This window comes from Schistocerca piceifrons, chromosome 4 (assembly GCF_021461385.2).
Source record: "Schistocerca piceifrons isolate TAMUIC-IGC-003096 chromosome 4, iqSchPice1.1, whole genome shotgun sequence".
Classification (NCBI taxonomy): Eukaryota; Metazoa; Arthropoda; class Insecta; order Orthoptera; family Acrididae; genus Schistocerca; species Schistocerca piceifrons.
The window spans coordinates 629,522,566-629,543,203 of record NC_060141.1 but is presented as its reverse complement, the minus strand read 5'-3'; positions in this window follow the sequence as shown (position 1 = coordinate 629,543,203).

Below are 20,638 nucleotides of genomic sequence, written 5' to 3'. Positions count from 1 at the left end.
TGATTGTCATCTAGCCTATTCTCAATTATCTTTTCCATTCTTCTGTATTTTAATCTTGTAAACAACTTGGATGCTTGAACTCTTAAGCTGATTGTGCGACAGTTCTCGCACTTTTCAGCTCTTGCCGTCTTCGGAATTGTGTGGATGATGCTTCTCCGAAAGTCAGATGGTATGTTGCCACACTCATATATTCTACACAGCAACGTAAATAGTTGTTTTGTTGCCACTTCCCCCAATGATTTTAGAAATTTTGATGAAATGTATCTATCCCTTCTGCCATATTTGATTTTCAAAACTATTTTTTAAATTCAGATTATAATACTGGATTCTCTATCTATCATAAATCGAGACATGTTTCTTCTTCTGTCATATCAGACAAATCTTCCCCCTCATAAAGGGTTTCAATGTACTCTTTCCACCTATCCGCTCTCTCCTCTGCGCTTAACAGTGGAATTCCCTATGCACTCTTAATGTTATCACCCTTGCTTTTAATGTCACCGAAGGCTGATTTGACTTTCCTGTATGCTGCGTCTGTCCTTCCGACCATCATTTCATTTTCGATGTCTTCGCATTTTTCCTGCAGCCATTTCGTCTTAACTTCCCTGCACTTCCTATTTATTTATTTCCTCAGCGGCTTGTATTTCTGTATTCCTGAGTTTCCCGGAACACGTTTGTACTTCCTTCTTTCATGAATCAACTGAAGTATTTCTACTGTTACCCATGGTTTCTTCGCAGTTACCTTCTTTGTACCCATGCTTTTCTTCCTAACTTCTGTCTTGGCCCTTTTTAGAAATGCCCATCCCTCTTCAACTGTACTGCCTACTGAGCTGTTTCTTATTGCTGTATCTATAGGCTTAGAGAACTTCAACTGCATCTCGTCATTCCTTAGTACTTCCGTATCCCACTTCTTTGCGTATTGATTCTTCCTGACTAATGTCTTAAACTTCAGCCTACGCTTCATCACCGCTGTATTGTGATCTGAGTCTATATCTGCTCCCGGGTAGACCTTAAATCCAGTATCTGATTTCGGAATCTCTGTCTGACCATGATGTAATCTAACTGAAATCTTCGCGTGTCACGCGGCCTTTTCCAAGTATACCTCCTCCTCGTGCGATTCTTGAACAGAGTATTCGTTATTACTAGCTGAAACTTGTTACAGAACTCAATTAGCCTTTCTCCTCTCTCATTCCTTGTACCAAGTCCATATTCTGCTGTAACCTTTTCGTCTACTCCTTCCCCTACAACTGCATTCCAGTCGCCCATGACTATTAGATTTTCATCCCCCTTTACATACAGTATTTTCCTTTCAATATACGCTTTCTTTATTTCTTCATCTTCAGCTTGCGACGTCGGCATTTATACCTGAACTATTCTTGTCGGTGTTGGTTTGCTGTCGATTCTGTTTCTTCTTCTATCACATCAGATAAATTTTCCCCCTCATAAAGGCTTTCAATGTATTCTTTCCACTTATCCGCTCTCTCGTCTGAATTAAACAGTGGAATTCCCGTTGTACTCTTAATGTTATCGCCCTTGCCACTGAACTGTTCACAGAAACATACTCTCTGCCCTACCTTACTACTCATAACGAATCATACTCCTGTTACACCATTTTGTACTGCTGTTGATATTACCCTATACTCATCTGACCAGAAATCCTGGTCTTCTTTCCACTTCACTTCACTGACCCCTACTATATCTAGTTTCAGCCCTTCCATTTACATTTTCAGATTTACTAGTTTCCCTACTACGTTCAAGCTTGTGACATTCAACGCTACAACTCGTTGATTATTCAATATTTTTCTCATGATAACCTCCCCCTTGGCAGGCCCCTCCCGGACATCCGAATGGGGGACTATTCCGGAATCTTTTTCCAATGGCGACATCTTCATGACACTTCAATTAAATGAAGCTGGTATCTGTAGCGATATCATTGGTGATCTTGCAGCTCTCGAAGAATGAAATTATAATGAAATCTAGACCTTCTCAGAGGGAGCGTGCCAGTGTTAAGTCCCTGCAGTCGCAGTATTCTCTGTGTCCTCGGTGGCTCAGTTGGATAGAGCGTCTGTCATGTAAGCAGAAGGTCCTACAGCGACGGGATTCAAACCCGGGACCGAAGTTTTGATTTTGAAACAAAAACGCTACCGCTAGACCACGAGTGTTACGTGCTTCCAACCTTCCACAGGCACCACACATGCAAGTTTGCGGAGATGGTATGAAGTCGAGCGCTGGTGTTCTGCACTGAAGTCTTTTCTGGCACTGCGCATTTGCTCGGAGTTGATAGCCGACGGTGCACGTATTAATCGACTTGCGGTATGTATTAGGTTACCTTTGCTGTTTGTTTTAAATATAAATTGGCAATGTTTTTGAATCATATAATGATATACAAATCGTATAATGATATGTAACTGGGATATGTAGTTGCCAACATGTGCGCCTCCCACATCAAGAGCCAAATTTTCCCTCAAAACAATTACACAATAGACTGTACCTTCTTCTCCAGCAGCTCAGTACAGACTGAGTCTTCTTCGCGCAATTCTCAAGTGGAGGAGGGGGTGGGGTGAGGGGGGGGGGGGATGGGAGGTGACAGAGGGTAGAGGGGAAATGGGAGAGGAGGCGTCTGACAGCACCATTTGGTGGCGATATTGTGAACTAGGGATACAAAATTTGAAATTCCCGCCATTTCGAATTTCTCACCATTTTTTGAAATTCCCACTATTTTGGATTTCGTGTACTTTTTATTTTAATTAATTTGCATAACTGATTCAATTAATTTGCATATAAATTTAATTGTGACATTGCCACGTTGTATTCTAGAGACAAGTTTTCGGCGTTTCGCGCGAGGGTGCTCGTGTAGCTTACTTAACTGCATGCTCCTTTTACAATACTGACTTTCCTTACATGTCTGAATTGATACTCGAGACAAGACTACTGGAGCGCCTCTGGTGTTTCATTTCTGTACTGCGTCTCGTCTGCTTTGTGCGGTCACTTTCGTTTACACGTCAGCGCCAAAACGTGTGACGTGACGTCTATCTGCCCTGGAATTTGCCATCTGAACGATGAAAGTGAGATTTTGACGAAAATTCGAAATATAGTAACAAAATGTAGGAACAAGCATTCATAATAAAGTTTATTAATGACCAAAGCAGAATTCATAGTGGAAGTTCTTGTCAAATGTCGTGTGGTAAATTCTTTACAGAATAGGAAAATTGCCACGTAAATATTTCAGGATGTATACATTTATTTTATCGAGAAAATATGTACTTGCAAACTCGTCAAATGACATCTAGAACTCCGCAAATAGTATCTTTATCCTTTATTTATTTATTTATTTTTTGGTATGTGCGAAACAACTTCAGATTTTATTCCTCCCCAAATAATTCCGACTTTTTCACTGTTGGAAAAAATTTAATCGAAACACGTTCGTTTATTTACCTTCTTATTCATGCATGGTGTATTTTCATGACAAAACGTAAACAGCTTCTTAGTTTCAGATATTTCGTCTCTCTTCTAGGAGAACACTAGTAGAAACAATACGAGGACATTATGTAACTTTTCAGTGTGTTGCGAAAGCAAAGCAAAGAATCCAATAAAGACTGACTCGAATACGAAAAATCCATTTCTGTGACAGAACTGAGCTCAGCCAGAGCAGGTTAACTTCCACAGTTAGCAGACGCAGCCGTAGCCCTAATTTCTGGGCATGTGCAGTGTGCAGCATACACGGAAACTTAGAACTCCACATTGGCGCTATCTATCGATCATTGCCGTCATAGACACACCCGTGTCGTGGTTGGTTGCTGTTTTACACGCAGGCACAAAACGCGCACGCACTTCGAGTAGTTAATTCTGACCAGAAAGTAGCTCGTGTAAAATGGGCTTTAGTGTTTGTCTGGTGTTCTGTTTCCTAAGTGGGACCGCTGACCGTGGACTGAGATCTGGTCCGTCGTGTAATGGACGGCTGTGGAAAAGGGTACCTACGATATTTGAAGAACTACTGCTTAGTCTGCCTTTTTGGTCGTGGGTTTGCATCTTTGGAGTGGGCACGTTTCTATGTTTGCTGCCTTGGTTATGTATGCCGTGGTGTCGTCCAAGGACTGGCATACAAAGGAAGTGGTGTGCATCTGGCAGTTGAAACAATATTGCCACCCTCTGCCTTCGTCGTCACGGGTTTGTGTCTTCAGTGTTGCCATATTTCGCCCTTTTTGGCTGCCTTTGTTGGGATTACTTGGTGACCACCGTCAGGTGGCTTGCGGAGTATGGAAAAAAAAAGTGTTTTCTTGCAGCCATGGGGTGATGTACAAAGGAAACGGTGTGCATAGGGCAGATGAATAGTTATTTCTTCCTTCTGCCTACACGGACGCGGGGTCTGCGTCTTCAGAGACGGCACGTTCCACATTTCGGATGCATTGCTTCTGGATTCTGCGCTGTTGATACTTACAGCCAATGATAGGTGTACCAAGAAAACGGTGAGCATCTTGTCTTTCATATACGAATGACTAAAGAGCTGATTGTCATTCGCGAAATCCCTTGTTCGTTAAGCATATAATGCTGCAATTTTTTAAATACTAACAGTTATATTTGTCTTAGCCCTCTGCGTGTATTGGTATTATGAGTTGCCTGTACATGTCTGAGTAATTCTTAAGCCTTTTGCATTTTGCTAAACGGTACTTCTCTTATTATTCAGTGTAAACATCGTTACGCATTATAGACTTCATTCTTTTAAAATTGTGCGTGCTTTTTTGAAGGCGTACGTGTTAAATGTATACTTAAAAACTAATTTTTACAATTGTTTATTCACGTTAAATGGCCACAATTTGTTTTTAATTTAACACCACTGTATCAAAATCAAAAGACTTGTCGCAGGTCTTTCGTTGTGTAATCTCAACGTACTTAGGTTGGGTGTTTTTAATTTGTATCCTGTGTACGTGGTCTAGAATCTGACCTGAGTCAAGAGACCGTGCGTTTTCCGGACTAAACCCAAGACAGTAGTCTTTCGCTCACTTTGTTTGAGGGTGGAACAGAAAGGATAATGACTAGTCATAGCACTGTGCGATGGCTTGTAGAGAATGCATGTAGGCGTAGAAGCTAATCACCTTACGTCAGCTAACATATTCAAAGCTTATAATTGTCTTCTTTCGAATTCATTGACTAGGTTCTAGAAAATTTTTCCATCGGTAAATAATTAAGCTCTAACGTACCATGTTAAGAGACTAATTTAGGGGGAAAGAGTGGAGATCAAAGATTTACGTCCCTTCGCCAAGGAGGTTATTACAGATGGAGCACATGTTCGTGTAATACTGGCCCTCAAATCAGATACCTTTAAAAGGAACCATTGTGGTATTAGTTTCAAGTGAAAAATCCAGTAAGAAAAACGTAAATCTGGTGGCCGGTCGTTGTAACGAACTCCATCTTGCAAACGAAACTGCAGTCCCATAATATCTGCGCCGCCTTGCCCTGTTGCTACGACCATGTTCATCAGTGGTACAAACAGTGGTATAATTTGGGATTTCTCTGTGCGAGGTGATAAAGTCCATCCTCACAAGACTGGTACTCAGGATACACTTTGTCAACATAAGACTGAAAGAACACGTCATCAAGTCTCCATAATTGCCATAAGTGAATTTTCTGTGGCCTATACAAAAAAAGCTTCCTTTGGCATCTGTAATGAAATATGACTGTTTGTTTGCGAAAAATTGTGCAAACGTCTCAGTAACTACTATATTTGGTTCCCGTGAGTCGATTTCCAGGAGAATGTATACTAATTCGGAAATCAAATATGATCCCACTTCATGTTGTTGTTGTGGTCTTTCGTGCTGAGACTGGTTTGGTACAGCTCTCAATGCTGGTCTGTCACGTGCAGACCTCTTTATCTGTGAATAACTACTGGAACTTACATCATTCTGTATGTTCTCCTGTGTATTTGTGTCTTGGTATCCCCTGTACTTCCCACCAATACTAAACTTGTGATCCCTTGATTTCTCAGAACTTGTCCTATTCCTTCTTTTGGTCAAGTTGTGCCACAAATTTCTTGTCTCCCCAATTCTGTTCAGTACCTTCTCATTAGTTACTCGATCTATCCGTCTAATCTTCAGCGCTCTTCTCTATTACCACATTTCTGTTCTCTTCTTATATAAACTGTTTAGCGTCCATGTTTCACTTCCATACATAGCTACACTCTATACAAATACTTTTAGAAAAGACTTCCTAACACTTAAATCTATATTCGATGTTAACAAATTTGTCTTCTTCAGAAAGGTTTTTCTTAACGTTATTATTATTATTATTATTATGTTGTATTCTGCCCATTGGCAGGTCCATGTCTTCGCACGGAGAATTTATGATTCCATTGTTCCCTGTCTTCAGCTTCTTAACGTTGCACTTCACTTGGGCCATATCAGTTATTCTGCTGCCCAAATAACAAACCTCATCTACTACTTTAAGTGTCTCATTTCCTTATCTAATCTGATAATCTGATTTAATTCGGCTACATTCCATTGTTCCTGTTTTGCTTTTGTTGTTGTTCATCTTATATGGTCGTTTTAAGACACTGTCGATTCCATTCAAATGCTCTTCCAAACCTACTTCATATGAGATCGGTATTGCAGTTATTTTTCCTGTTTCTGATTTGCCAACACCTACCTCTGCCTCAGGATATCTGAGCCTAGTACGGTGTCTCACCAACCATTGGACATAAAAGGAAACTTGGTATTTCTGACAAATCAACTCGTATTTATTCATAAAAATTCCCCTGCTGAGATGAATTATGTTTGGCTACGTCGCTCGATAATAACAGTGACTCAGCTAGAAACATACTGAACAGGGCCCATCTGCAATGAAGTCCCAGGACTAGAGCGCTAACTGGTAGCGTCAAGACACACGACACCTCCGCCTTTCATGCGAATAGTGGCGGGGACACTTTGGCTTGGATTTCTCAGGACAATGAAGCCGACAGATAGTATTAGCCATTCGTGACCACTTATCCTATCTTCAAAATATTCCGTCAAAATACACCCAAGGCGTTAAAGGGCGATCCTGATAGGATTTGGTTCAGATTATCTGTAGAGGCGGGGTGAGGCAAAGAATATATTCCTCAAAGCATAGTGACAAGTTTAGGGAGCAATGGAGTCATGAATTTTCTTCGACTGTGGCGTGATATACGCGAGAAAAGTATGAACTTAATCGGAGAGCATATACTCGTAGGAGCGATGTCGGAGGTATCGGGCGACCCTTTTTACTCGTATTGTATGTAAACATCCTAAACAGCATCTCCACCACCTGCTTAATGAATAGTACTCATGCCCTACCATCGACGAGGACCGACACACATGCTGGTTATCATTCGACTGATCTCTTCCCAAGCTTAGGGCAACCAATGGCGCCGCTACTATGCTAATTCTAATCTACGTGCTTTGACACGTGCAGTGAACAGAGGTATACGCTTCGAACGGTGGGTTTTGAACACCCAAAGAAGGGCGTTGGTTCTACATGACATGGTTGTTCACCAGTTGTTGCTCTCCAGTGTTGAACTGGCTGCACTATGATCACTACGTTTTATTCCATTTTCAGTCATGTCAGAGATGGAGAGCCTGTCTCGTATAGGACAGCAAACACTATGTGTTTCATGTATTTGCATGAATCTTAAACTTCTAAAATCCTGTTTACATTAACAGTACTAGCCTCAATTGCGTATTTTCGATTGTCACTGATGAAGGTTGGATTTCGAAATCCGACAGTTCTTCCAGATTTTATAATAAAAATTCTCAACTGCCATTTGACAAAGTAACTTCGAGGCAAAGCTTTTCACATGCTCTGCACTCTGGATCAGTCGATCGATTTTTTGTTTCCAGCATCTATGATGCATTTTCCGCACACTCACAATCCTCCTCCAGTTGTCCTGGTGGTGCTAGAGAGCACTGATATGCGAGTAACGCGGCCGTCCGTTGAATTCCTGCACGCGCTGTAACCGAGGAATTCTTAACTACTCATTAAAAGTGAAATGATGTAATACAGCGTTTGTTTGTACTCGTAATGAAAGTTCCTGCAAAAATAATTAAATCTGAGAAGAAAAGCAGTAGTCAAAGGGCAGGAATAAGTTCTTGCTGCAGTTACGTAACGCCTTATCAATCGTAAAGGTGCCAGAAGCCTTACCCCTCAGATCTGAAAGACTTTACTTGTGCGAAACCGTGAGCGTTAATAAGGATTGTGTCCCGGTACTCAGCTTTATTTAGACTCTGCACTCGAACCTGATTAGGGAAAAGAATTTTCTTCAATTCGAAGATACGAATTTTTGCGTTATCGACATAACTCTAAGTCTATAAATCATAGAATTGACAAGTCACTCCATTGTATTATTTTATTTCTTTTGAAAACATCGTCACCTTTGTAGTCTCAATGTGAGCAGATGATATTAGAGCAAAAGTGAGGCCAGATCTCATGGCTTTTGGTGTCTTTACTTTTTAAATACGTAAGAAACTCGTGTTTTCATGTTTAAACTTCAATTAAATCTTTATTCATTTTGAGAAATGAAATTACTTTTCATTTAGTTTACGTTTGTTCTAATAATATCCTAATTTATAATGATATCACAAAATTATAAGTGATATAGGAACACTCTAGCCGAATATGGATTCATCTGCATCTACTAACTATTATTCAGTAATTTACACTTACGTGTTTAATAGACGGCGCACAGATCCATTCTTAGAATATCACACACCTAAAACAGCAGTGTAACAAGTAAAAAAGAAAGACCTCATTTGTGGGAAATCATTTGAAGATTTCAAAAGAAATTCAGTTTTACTGTAAGATAACGTATGAAAGTATTATTATTGTCATGGTTGCAGTGTGAAGTTCAAGTATTTATCTTAACTTTTGCAAAGAATATTATTTTTCTAAAATTTACTTTTATGCAATTTTTTATTATTAGTCAGAACAATGTGGAGTTTTCACATTACTTTATTAGCTATCATGGTAATGGTTGTGAGTCGTAGCTTTTTGTACTTGTTAAGCAATCAAATGTCTAAATAAAGAGCAGTTATTTTATATAGACATCATATGCAGGAATTGTCTTTGGAAGTACAACTGTAACGGAGATTTTATTTATATAACTTTAAAGTCCAGGTCAGCAAATCTTTCTAATTATTAATGATGTGTTTCCTATTTTCCGAGGGACTGTATTTTCGTTTTCCGTGGACTGGTTTTTTTCATTCGTTCCCTCTCCTATTTCTTCACCTCCGAATATTTATACAGCTTCATAATCTTCACTGTGCGACGATCACGTTATTCTATTAAACAGACCTTCTTGCGAATCATAAATATTTTTACAATTCTAGGAGAACATTTCTTTATGTTCTGTGTTCATCGCGAAATGTTCCCTGTGATTATTCGAGAGGTCTCTGACATCAATGAAACCATAGTATGACAATTCAGTTAACAAAACGTGGTGGATTTTTCTCCACGCTTCGAATCAGTTAAAGTAATGTTGTGGAATGTGCATAGGACCTGATTTACTTGCTCTCCTTATCTCTTTTTCAATTATCGAATGTACTTCACCTCCTTCATTTAGTATATACACTTTTAAGAAGTATTTATGGGTTACTGACTTAATTCTCTGGAATTTATGCAAGATGTGAATATAAATGGTAATTGCATATCTATTTATTGATTGAGGGAAGCAGTTGTCTGAATAAAACATAAATTTCACAGAATTCACCGTCTTCGTGATTTTGAAGGCCCCTTTTCTTCTATTTCCTTCATGGTACACGTAGAAACCTTCTAGTTTCGTTTCATAATCAACTATTGTCCGGTTGCAGATAAGCAATATACTTTTAAAACAGAATCTTGAGACATCCACTTTAGATATAGGAAGTACCTTTCTTAAATAGCACCCACAAACGGTCACGCTGGTGTATGGAATGTTCTTTTTCGACTCCTGTAATGTTGTTCTCCAATTGGTGCGTGTGATAACTCGGCACTCTCTCGCTGCTTGCTAATGTTATCAGAACTTCCGTATGCCACATAGATCTCTCATAAATGTATGTTGGACATGAAAAATACTTTATTGAGTTCAAGATTGAATGTTTCAAAACAGAGAGAGTACCATTAGTTTTACTGTTCTTTTTGCACCCTTTACTCAGTCTCTGTAAATACTCGCAACAGCTATTCCCTCTTATGTAACTAAAAAGCATTCAACAGCCTAGGTCGCATAAAATATTTCTTTAGCTAAGACAGCCGGTTTCGACGACTTTGCCGTCATTTTCAGGACTAAGATGGCAGCAAAGTGTGTCGAAACCGATCATCTTAAATAAAGAAATATTTTATGTGGTTTAGGCTGTTGAATGTTTTTTAGCAAGTCATGTACATTGCTCCTTCAGTACTCTCAAAACGGGAATCACAATCCATGTGACGGTCTTTTTCAATTATTGATCCTTGTAACTAAGGACTTCACTCTTTCGGTACTCTTCAGTGGAATCTTCGTCGAAGCTCGGTAATTCTGCACTTCTTTTTGCTATCTCTGCGGCCTTTAGGTGAATGGTATTCTTCTTCTGACGTCGAAATATTGTTACATTCGAGGTCAAGGTTGTCGCTGGTAAGGAGGAGTTCGTTTGGAAGCACTTTCTTCTGTTTGAGCCTTTGAGTAGAGGCAAAGTTGGTAGACACTCTCATGAAGTCAATTTCTTTTCACTTACGGTCCGCGAGTATTGAGCTTTTTGTAAATGCAGGGCAGCCAAACTAAAATTAAAGCAACCACACTTACAAGAGCTTTCTTTCTTCTGCAGTCGTTCTGGTTCTGAATGGTCCTCAATGTTTTGTGCGTTGGCAACTAAAACCATTTTTTGCCGTCTCCAACTGAGGCGTGGGATTGTTGACAAGTCGATGTAACGTCTAGAAATCTGAGAAAGGAAACATAAATAAACAAAAGCACATTATGCGTTTAGTATAAGTAAACTTTTCTGTGTGATGGAACGTTACAAATCAAAATAATAGGAACGAGCATTACCGACAAATCAAAATGAAATGGAGAAGTAATGTGACTTTACGAAATCCTGAAGGCAAGCAGTGTGAGAAGTACAAATTCTGTAGACTAGCAATGTAACAATCAGAAACTGTTACGAAAAAACGACAAGCTATGTAACAATTCAAAATGTCACCGCCCAACAGCTACGTGACAGCTGAGGCGTTCCTAACAGTCGTGATGCTGGACAAGCCGCTCACCTCTTTTTTTGTCCAACACATTATTGTTACAACAGTCATCTCTTAGCATCTGTGCGCGCTAGAATTAGCCCACTACTGTAAATCTGTAGAGTGAATGACGCATTATTTTTTATAGTGCTGACTCAAAATTTATGTTTTTGACGTGTCACACTGTTAGCGTCGGTGTCTGATATTTCTCGACTGTTCCATTCTCGAATAGTAAGTGGGAAAAATGAACTCACAAACCTTTCGGTTCGAGTTCTGATTTCTTTTATCATTATGGTCACCTCACGATATGTAAGCAGAGTCAACAAACTATTTTAGTCTTCAGAGGCGTAGGTGCTGATTAGAATTTCGTGATAAGATTTCGCCGCAACGAAAAATGCCTTTATTTTGATGTTTGCCACTCCAACGCGCTTATCATATCTGTGACTCTCTCACCTGTTTCGAGTTACTACAAAACGAGGTGCCTGTCTTTGGTATTATTCAATGCCCCCGTCAATTACATCAGGTAAGCAAGCGATATCGCGGGGCAGTACTCCAGAAGAAGACAGATGAAGTTTAGGCAGACTCTCTAGTTTAATTGTTTCACCTAAGTGTTCTAGCAATAAAACGCAATATTTCGTTTACATTCTGCAGAAATTTTCCGTGTGATGTTTCCTCTCCAAGTTCTTCGTAGTAATAATCCCTGGGAATTTACTTCAATTGACAGTATTTAAATTTATGTGATTTATCGTTGTACCGAAATTTAACTGAATACTTTAGTACCCTAGTACTTTTCATTGTTCTTGGTCAATTGCCACTTTTCATACCTGGTAGACATGTTGTTTAAATAATTTTGCAATTATTTTTGCCCATGTTATGAATTTGTTAGATGGCAAACGACAGCGTCGTCTATAAGCATACTAACAGGATTGCTCTTAATGCAAATCATTTATGTACACTGCCTGAAAAAAAAGAAAAAAAAGAAAAAAAGTGAAGTGCTCACATAGGGATGAAGAAACGAAATGAAACTTCGAGTCTACAGAGGGTATGTACGTTCCCAGAATGAGATTGGTATGTAAGTTATTTCAGTGCTTACAAAGAACTCGGCAGGATTAGCCCACTCTGGTCTGGATGCACGCACTACATCTACATCTACATGGATACTCTGCAAATCACATTTAAGTGCTAGGCAGAGGGTTCATCGAATCACTTTCACAATTCTCCATTATTCCAATCTCGTATAGCGCGGAAAGCACGAACACCTATATCTTCCCGTGCGAGCTCTGATTTCCGTTATTTTATCATTGTGATCGTTTCGCCCTATGTAGGTCGGCGTCAACAAAATACACACATCAAAAAAAGTTTTGTATCACCCCGGTTCCCAGAACTCCTGATGATAGACGTTCACTGTGAGTGCTTTATCACAGACACAGTCCCTTTGACAGTTCAGATATGTCACTAAACCCGCCCAAAGACGTAAACAACCATACATGAGCAGCGCCTATTAGACGGAGAGGATCCGACAGCCGATTAGTTCCAGTCATTCCACCAGGAAAGAGGTACACGGCTCGTGTTTTCTGTAGTTGAAACATGCCTAGACGGTCAATACCGCGGTTCGCTCGCGTCCGCAATCTTACTTTGTGTCAGGAAGGGCTCTCAACAAGGGAAGTGTCCAGGCTTCTCGGTGTGAACCAAAGCGATGTTTTTCGGACATGGAGGAGGTACAGAGAGACAGGAACTGTCGATGACTTGCGTCTCTCAGGCCGCCCAAGGGCTTGTACTGCAGTTGTTGACCGCTACCTACGGATTATGGCTCAGAGAAACCCTGACAGCAACGCCACCATATTGAATAATGCTTTTCGTGCAGCCACAGGACGTCGTGTTAGGACTCACTCTGTGCTGAGTAGGTTGGATGATGCGCAACTTCACTCCCGACGTCCATGGCGAGGTGCATCTTTGCAACCACGACACCATGCAGCGCGGTACAGATGGGCCCACCAAAATGGCAGAAGGTCCCCTCAGGATTGGCATCACGTTCTCTTCACCAATTAGTGTCCCACATGCCTTCAACCATAGAATCATCGAAGACGTGCCTGGAGGCAACCTGGTCAGGCTGAACGCCGTTGATACACTGTCCAGCGAGTGCAGTAAGGTGGAGGTTCCCTGGTGTTTTGGGGTGGCATTATGTGGGGCCAACGTATGCCGCTGGTGGTCATGGAAGGCGCCGTAACGGCTGTACGATACGTCAATGCCATCCTCTGACCGATAGTGCAACCGTATCGGTAGCATATTGGAGAGACATTCGTCTTCATAGACGACAATTCACGCCCCTATTGTGCACATTTTGTTGTAACTGATCCCTAACATTGCTGGATACTGCCAAATTGTGTTGACGTCGGAGATAGTGGTGAAGGTCATCTGTTGGGGACAGATCTAGGTATGAATGCGTGATGTCTGTTCTTTCGGACATGTCCGAAAAAACACACTACTCATTCATATAACTGACGCATCTCGGGTAGCAAATCCACATTCTTCAGGGTGTATGCACAAATATGTCCGACCTCTTGCGGGAATTTCTGAGTAGCGCGCGTGGAGGACACGGACAGGGAATGCGTAAAGGTGGCGCTAGATAGGAGTGTGGGTCGGCCGAAAGGCGAGCCGAGACATTCCGCGCACTTGTGGTAAACACTCTTCTGAGCAGCACAGTTGTTAATGCAACTGCCTCATAAGCGGGAGATCCGAGGTTCGAATCCTGCTCAGGTACACATTTTCACTCGTCCTCGCTGATTCCGCGTAATGTCCCGATGCAGTTGCATCAATATTCACTTTCCTTTCCTTTCTCCCACCTTAGATTTATTTATAAAGATCTAGGTATCCTGCAGGCCACCGGAGTACCAATCTATGAACGCAACAAATAATTAAACATCTTCTCTTGGTGACAGTACGGGTGATGTAACGGATGATGATAAACACAAGGCGGAAATTCTAAACCTAGCTTTCAAAAACTCGTTTACAGTAGAGGACTGTAGCACCATTCCCCCTTTCAATTATGGAAGAAACGTAAGGATGGCTGACATTGTGTTTAGTGTATCTGGGATTGTAAAACAGTTAAGATCCTTAGACGCCAGGAAGGTATCTGGCCCAGACGGTATCCCCGTAAGATTATATTTTGACTATGCTCAAATATAGCACGATTCTTACCCATCATCTGTCAAACGTCATTGGAACAGCGGAAAGTTCCACGGGACTGGAAGTCTCAGGTCATAGCAATGTATAAGAAGGGTAGAAAATCGGATGCACATAATTACGGGCCAATGTCACTGACATCGATTTGTTGTAGAATCATAGAACATATTTTGTGGTCAGACATGATGATCTTTCTAGACTCTGAGAAGCTCATCTGCAGAAACCAGCACCGTTTTAGGAAACAACGGTCATGCGAGACACAGCTGACCCTCTTTGTGCGTGATATACAACTGGCTCTAGATATCGGCTCCGAGGTTGACGCCATATTTCTCGGCTTTCGAAAGGCGTTCGACTCAGTTCAGCACTGTCGCTTGCTCCAAAATGTGCGCGCTTACGGCGTATCCGATTACACATGCGGTTGACTAGAAAGTTTTCTAACGGACAGAAAGCAATATGTCGTCCTGAATGTGGTTACTTCAATAGAAACAAGCGTAACTTCAGGTGTGCCCCTGGGCAGGCTTTTTACGATTTACATAAACGATCTGGTTGATGGTACTGGCAGCGGCATTAGACTGTTTTTGCTGATAGTGCTGTAGTCTACAGGAAAGTAGTATCACACGAAAGTTGTGAACAAATCAATGAGGATTTGCGGAAAATAAATGTGTGGTGTAAACACTGGCAGTTATCTCTCAACCTCAGTAAGTGTAACCCATTGCGTATAACAAGGCGAAAATCACCATTAATGTACGAATACAAAATAAATGCCCAGTTTTTGGAAGCGGTAATATCCGTCTGACTATTCGAAATGCTCGAATGGAATGATCAGATTACACAAGTAACGGGCAAGGCGTTCTCTAGATTGCGGTTTAGTGGTAGAATCTTGAAGCGATGCAGTCCTTCAACAAAGAAAATTGCTTACAATACTTTAGCTCGTCCAGTCGTAGAGTGCTGTTCGTCTGTATGGGACGCTTAGCAGTTGGGTCGGATTCAAGAGATTGAGAAGGTACAAAGAACAGCGGTAAGTTTCGTGACTGGTACATTCAGCCATCGCTAGAGCGCTACAAATTTGATAGAAAGTTTGATGTGGGACACACTTGCAGATAGACGACGCGCTAAACGGAAGGGGCTGCTCACTAAATTCCGAAATCCAATCTTCGCGGAGGACGTAGAGCATATATTGTTATCACAAACTTTCAAATCGTGCAATGATCACCATTCAAAGATAAGGGAAGTTAGAGCTCGTACTGAGGCGTTCAGACAGTCGTTTTTCCCTTGCGCGATCCGCGAGTGGAACAGAGCGAGGAAAATATGACTTTGGTGCGAATTGTGCCCTCCGCCACACACCGCTTGGTGGCTAGCGGAGTATATATGTAGATGTAGAACATCAAGCAGACAGTCCATACAGACTCGTGCAGTATGTATTTGAGCATTGTAATGTTGGGAAATGGCACTACGATACTGACACATAATCACTAGCCGGCCGGGGTGGCCGAGCGATTCTGGTGGCTTCAGTCTGGAACCACGCGACCGCTACGGTCGCATGTTCGAATCGTGCCTCGGGCATGGATGTGTGTGATGTCCTTCGGTTAGTTAGGTTTAAGTAGTTCTAAGTTCTAGGGGACTTATGACCACAGCAGTTGAGTCCCATAGTGCTCAGAGCCACTTGAACCATAATCACTATCAGCTGTGAGCGGCAAACGTACCCGATGGTCCGCTAATCATGGCGCCAAGAGTAAAACTGCTGTGTCTCTCCAAAATATTGAAAGAATGGGACTTCTTCCGAGGTCGCCACAACACTGGTCATCCGGGGTAGTGCTGAAGCACGATTTATCACTGAACACTTTGCGACGCCATTCATCAGCAGACCACGCTTTTCTGTTGTCGTGATAACTGCAGCCCATCTGGAACGGTTAGTCACTAGTGAGCCTCCTGCTAGTCTCCGACCAACTGTGCAAAATGACAGAATGTTGCAGGGAGTCCATTACTCGTTCTCGGATGACAGGCGCAGAGGTAAAGGGGTTGCAATGTGTTTGGAGCACAATATGGCAATCCTCCCTTTTGATGGTCAGACGTGACTGACTGGAATCCTGACGGCGATTATTCCTACCTTCATGTTTCCATGTAGTCCAATATAAAGTCACTGTCACATCCAAATGCCTCACAAGTCTGGATACAGCACGATTCGTCCAACGGGTCAAATGGAGACATACAATAAAGTGCTTCCAGAATGAGATTTTCACTCTGCAGCGGAGTGTGCGCTGATATGAAACTTCCTGGCAGATTAAAACTGTGTGCTGGACCGAGGCCCGAGCTTATGTAAAGTTTGGAAGGTAGGAGGCGAGGTACTGGCAGAAGTAAAGCTGTGAGGACGGGACGTGAGTCGTGCTTGGGTAGCTCAGTTGGTAGAGCACTTGCCCGCGAAAGGCAAAGGTCCCGAGTTCGAGTCTCGGTCCGGCACACAGTTTTAATCGGCCAGGAAGTTTCATACAATAAAGTGTTCTTCACCCTCTTCCAGGTGCTGATAACCCTATCTCAGACGAGTACGTGGCGTTCCCGTGACATTCACAGCCCTCGCTCAACAACTGATGTGTTCGTGCCCCTTATAAAACACTACCTGGGGCACCTGACTTCGCTCAGAGAGTTGATGTGAAAATGTGTGGTAGCTGTAATAAAGAGACAATAATGTTTTTACCTCTTGTACTTTAGTATGAGAGGTAAAAAATTATTGAAAACATATTTCAAGTATTTACAATATTTGTTAAAGTAAAAGACGTAATTTTTTTAATGACAGCGTATTACAACTATTTACAATACTTCTTTATAAACAACATTTGTCTTTTGGTTATCCAGGTTATATATGTACAAATTTCCGACTTTTCTACTCGAGAGAGAGCTACGTGTATCTGACCTGAGAGAAGCAGGAGTCTTTGAGGATGATGTCACAATATTTTAAAGTTTGTATTGCGCTTCGCTAATTGTAAAACTGTAGGGTAATTTGATTGGAAATTGCAGTCTTTTAAATTGGAACAACAGTTCAGTACAGATCAGTGCTATTCTGGGCATAAATTGTGTGTCTCCTTTATGCTTTCCAGTTATAAGTTCGGCTTCGGTAATGCTATTCGATAGCTGTTGACGATCATCCATGTTCCATTACATAGTTTTGGTGAGTTGAGATTTCTGAGTAGTATGATCAGAGATCGAATTTTAAGTCGAAGGCAGTGTAATGGTATTGCTGGTACTTGCAAAGCATTTAGAAATTCTGTCGGGAAGTTCACACTTTCTTCAACGTTTATCATCGTCTTGATAGATTTGTATATTCTTTCTTTACAAGGAATTTTCTTTTAAATATTAAAGATGATATCGTCGACAGTATCATTTTTAATTGCGAAAATTGACCTTCCAAATATCCAAACCGGATTGATATACTTGCGAACAACGTTTGGATAAATATGGTCGACGAGTACGTTTTCAGCAGTGGCTATGATGTAAAAATCACTTTTGGGTTTAATGAGGCCGGTCACATGGTCAGTAGATTATGTGCCTTCGATTACTCGTAAAAGTCTTCCAAAACATAACAAATTCTTCGCATGGTGCATTTCCCAACATTGGAGAGTGTTCTAGAATGTTCCAAAACGATATGCGGATTCCATGATATTACAGAACGTTATGGAATCTTCCCGAATGTTCCAGATTATTCTCGAACATTCCCGGATCATTGTGGAACATTAAGGAACATTCTGTAATGTGGTGGAATGCTCTATAATACTCTCAAAAGTTCTTGAATGTTCACGAATACTGTCGAATGTTCTGGAATGTTCTAGAAATTTCTAGAGAGCGGAACTTCCCAGACCTCATACGCGCCTTAGGTAAAAACGGGAACCTTCTTCATGGATAGGGGATGGAGGGCTGCCACACCGCATAACTCCCTTGATCGTACTGGGACACGTTTGTGAGTTTTAGCGGCACGCACATTCCACAATGGTGGTCGTTGTGTATGCCAGAGTGAACTAAAAATCTGAACATTTACATGTCAACTGAAGTGGTGTACAAAGTACATAGACATGCAGCCATGTCTTCTACGTATTTTTTTTTTTGTAGTTGGTGTGAACAGGGAAACAGAGATATAACTTTCCTTTCACCAGATCACTACGAACTGTGACGATTCTGACAGGAAATCACGAATCTAGTCTCACAACTGGGTGACGATACGCCGGAAGTACGTAATTTGTTTAATATCTGATTGCATGGAACAGTGAATCCTCATGGAAATAAAAAAATACGGAATCGGCAAGAGATCCTCTGTCGATGGCACTCGCTACTTCGTGTGAATAAAGGGCACTTTGTATTTCATAACGACGATGTATTCTGAGTGCTTACTGGTGATGTGTGATTACATCGTTGTCTTCAAGGCGTTTCGTAACGTTAAAACACAGAATATGGTGCAAAATATTACTACAAATCAACATCAGTATTTTCTGATAATTTCTGTCATAGAAAAACTTAGGGTAAGTTGTTGAATTTTACACGTAAAAACTTAGTAACTGAAATAGCTGCGACACAGCCGCGAATGAAACAGCAATCCAGAAAGTAAGGAATAAATTTCTTTCGTTTCCGTCTATGATCACAGAACGCTCTGGTCCGTAGACTAACAGTTTCGGTCAGCGACGACCATCTTCTCATTTTATATTATTTTAAGAAATACAGCAGCCAACCCCCCTTTCACGTGTTTTTATTTAAGCTAATAAGCGTTTCGGGTTTTTACCCCTCTTCAATTATAGTAATATATGTTTTAATCCGGAATGAAATTTTCACTCTGGAGCGGAGTATGCGCTAATATTAAACTTTCTGGCAGATTAAAACTGTGTGCCGGACCGAGACTCGAACTCGGGACCTTTGCCTTTCGAGGGTAAGGGCTCAGTCGGTTTTTTTTTTTTTTTGTTTTTTTCCCTTGATCGTTGTGTTTGGTCGTTGCGGACGTCATATGACATCCGTTAAAGTTCATTTGTTGATCGTTCCACTCATGATCGAACACGCTGAACTACCGTGCCGGCAATCTGAGCTACTCAAGCACGACTCACGCCGAATTCGAGTCTCGGTCCCGCACACAGTTTCAATCTTCTAGGAAGTTTTATATATTTTATTTTTTTATATATGTCAGTCAGCACATCGTTGCTATGTCGACAGCAAAGTGTATGCTACAGCTGCTTCTCTACTGTGCTTGTTGTTACTCCGATTTTCACGTTTATACATGTGGTACAAACACTTTTCTACTTCGGTCTTGCAGTATTCTCTTTGTTGCCAACGGATCTGCTTTAATAATTGGAAACGACCTGACAAATTCCGTAACACAGAAAATGAATCTGCTTTTCACCTAGTTCTTGTCTTATTTTTGTAAAATTGTGCTAGCTTCTTTTGATGCCCCAACACAGTTAATTCAATGAGTTTCTTTTAAATTTTGTTGTGGACACTTGGGCCCACGAAGAACCTTTAGCGTCTTGGTGTTTACTAGCGTGCCTGTTACCCATTTACTGCTCTCCAGGTGTCTCCATTTGTCTGTAAAATTTATTTTCGTGGTTCACTATTTTGTGCTGGTAATGTAAATCGAATACCACACAGAAAAGTAAGTATTTCAGGGCAGATGCGTAAGACAAGGTCTTTGTGCAATGATATAAGTTTTCTTCCCAGGTATCATCATTTTGTACATGTGACACAAGTGCAATACGACACAAGCAAATAAGTAGCTCATGGCAGGTTAGCACAAGCACAAGTAAAAACCTTAATAGCACAAAGGAACTACTCCTAAGAGCTTCAGCCTGTAAAGCTAAGTAGTTTGCTGGTGAAGGTGAGATTATCCTCCGAAACTAACAGCGCAACAAGTCTGTCTCCTCTTGTTAACGCGCAGTTTTTTTTTCTTTTTTTTGGGGGGGGGGAGGGGGGGGTACCATACATAAGTCTGTAAAAATCCTTATTGGGCCTGTTTGCTGTTCGTGTGTGTGTGTGTGTGTGTGTGTGTGTGTGTGTGTGTGTGTGTGTGTCTGACTGTTGAGAAATGGATAGACGAATCAAGTACAAATTTATGTCAGATATTAAAGTCTATGGTCTCTTGACGGTAGAACAATTTTAAGCTTCTATGTCAGTGCAGTTAAAAGATACTCCAACTCACTCATCTGAACGTATAGCGTACTTCCTGTTGTTGCTAAACCATTAGCTTCAACAAGAAGCAAGGTTTCGCAATGTAAATACAGTAAAAAATATGAAACTTGTTAAATTATAATTA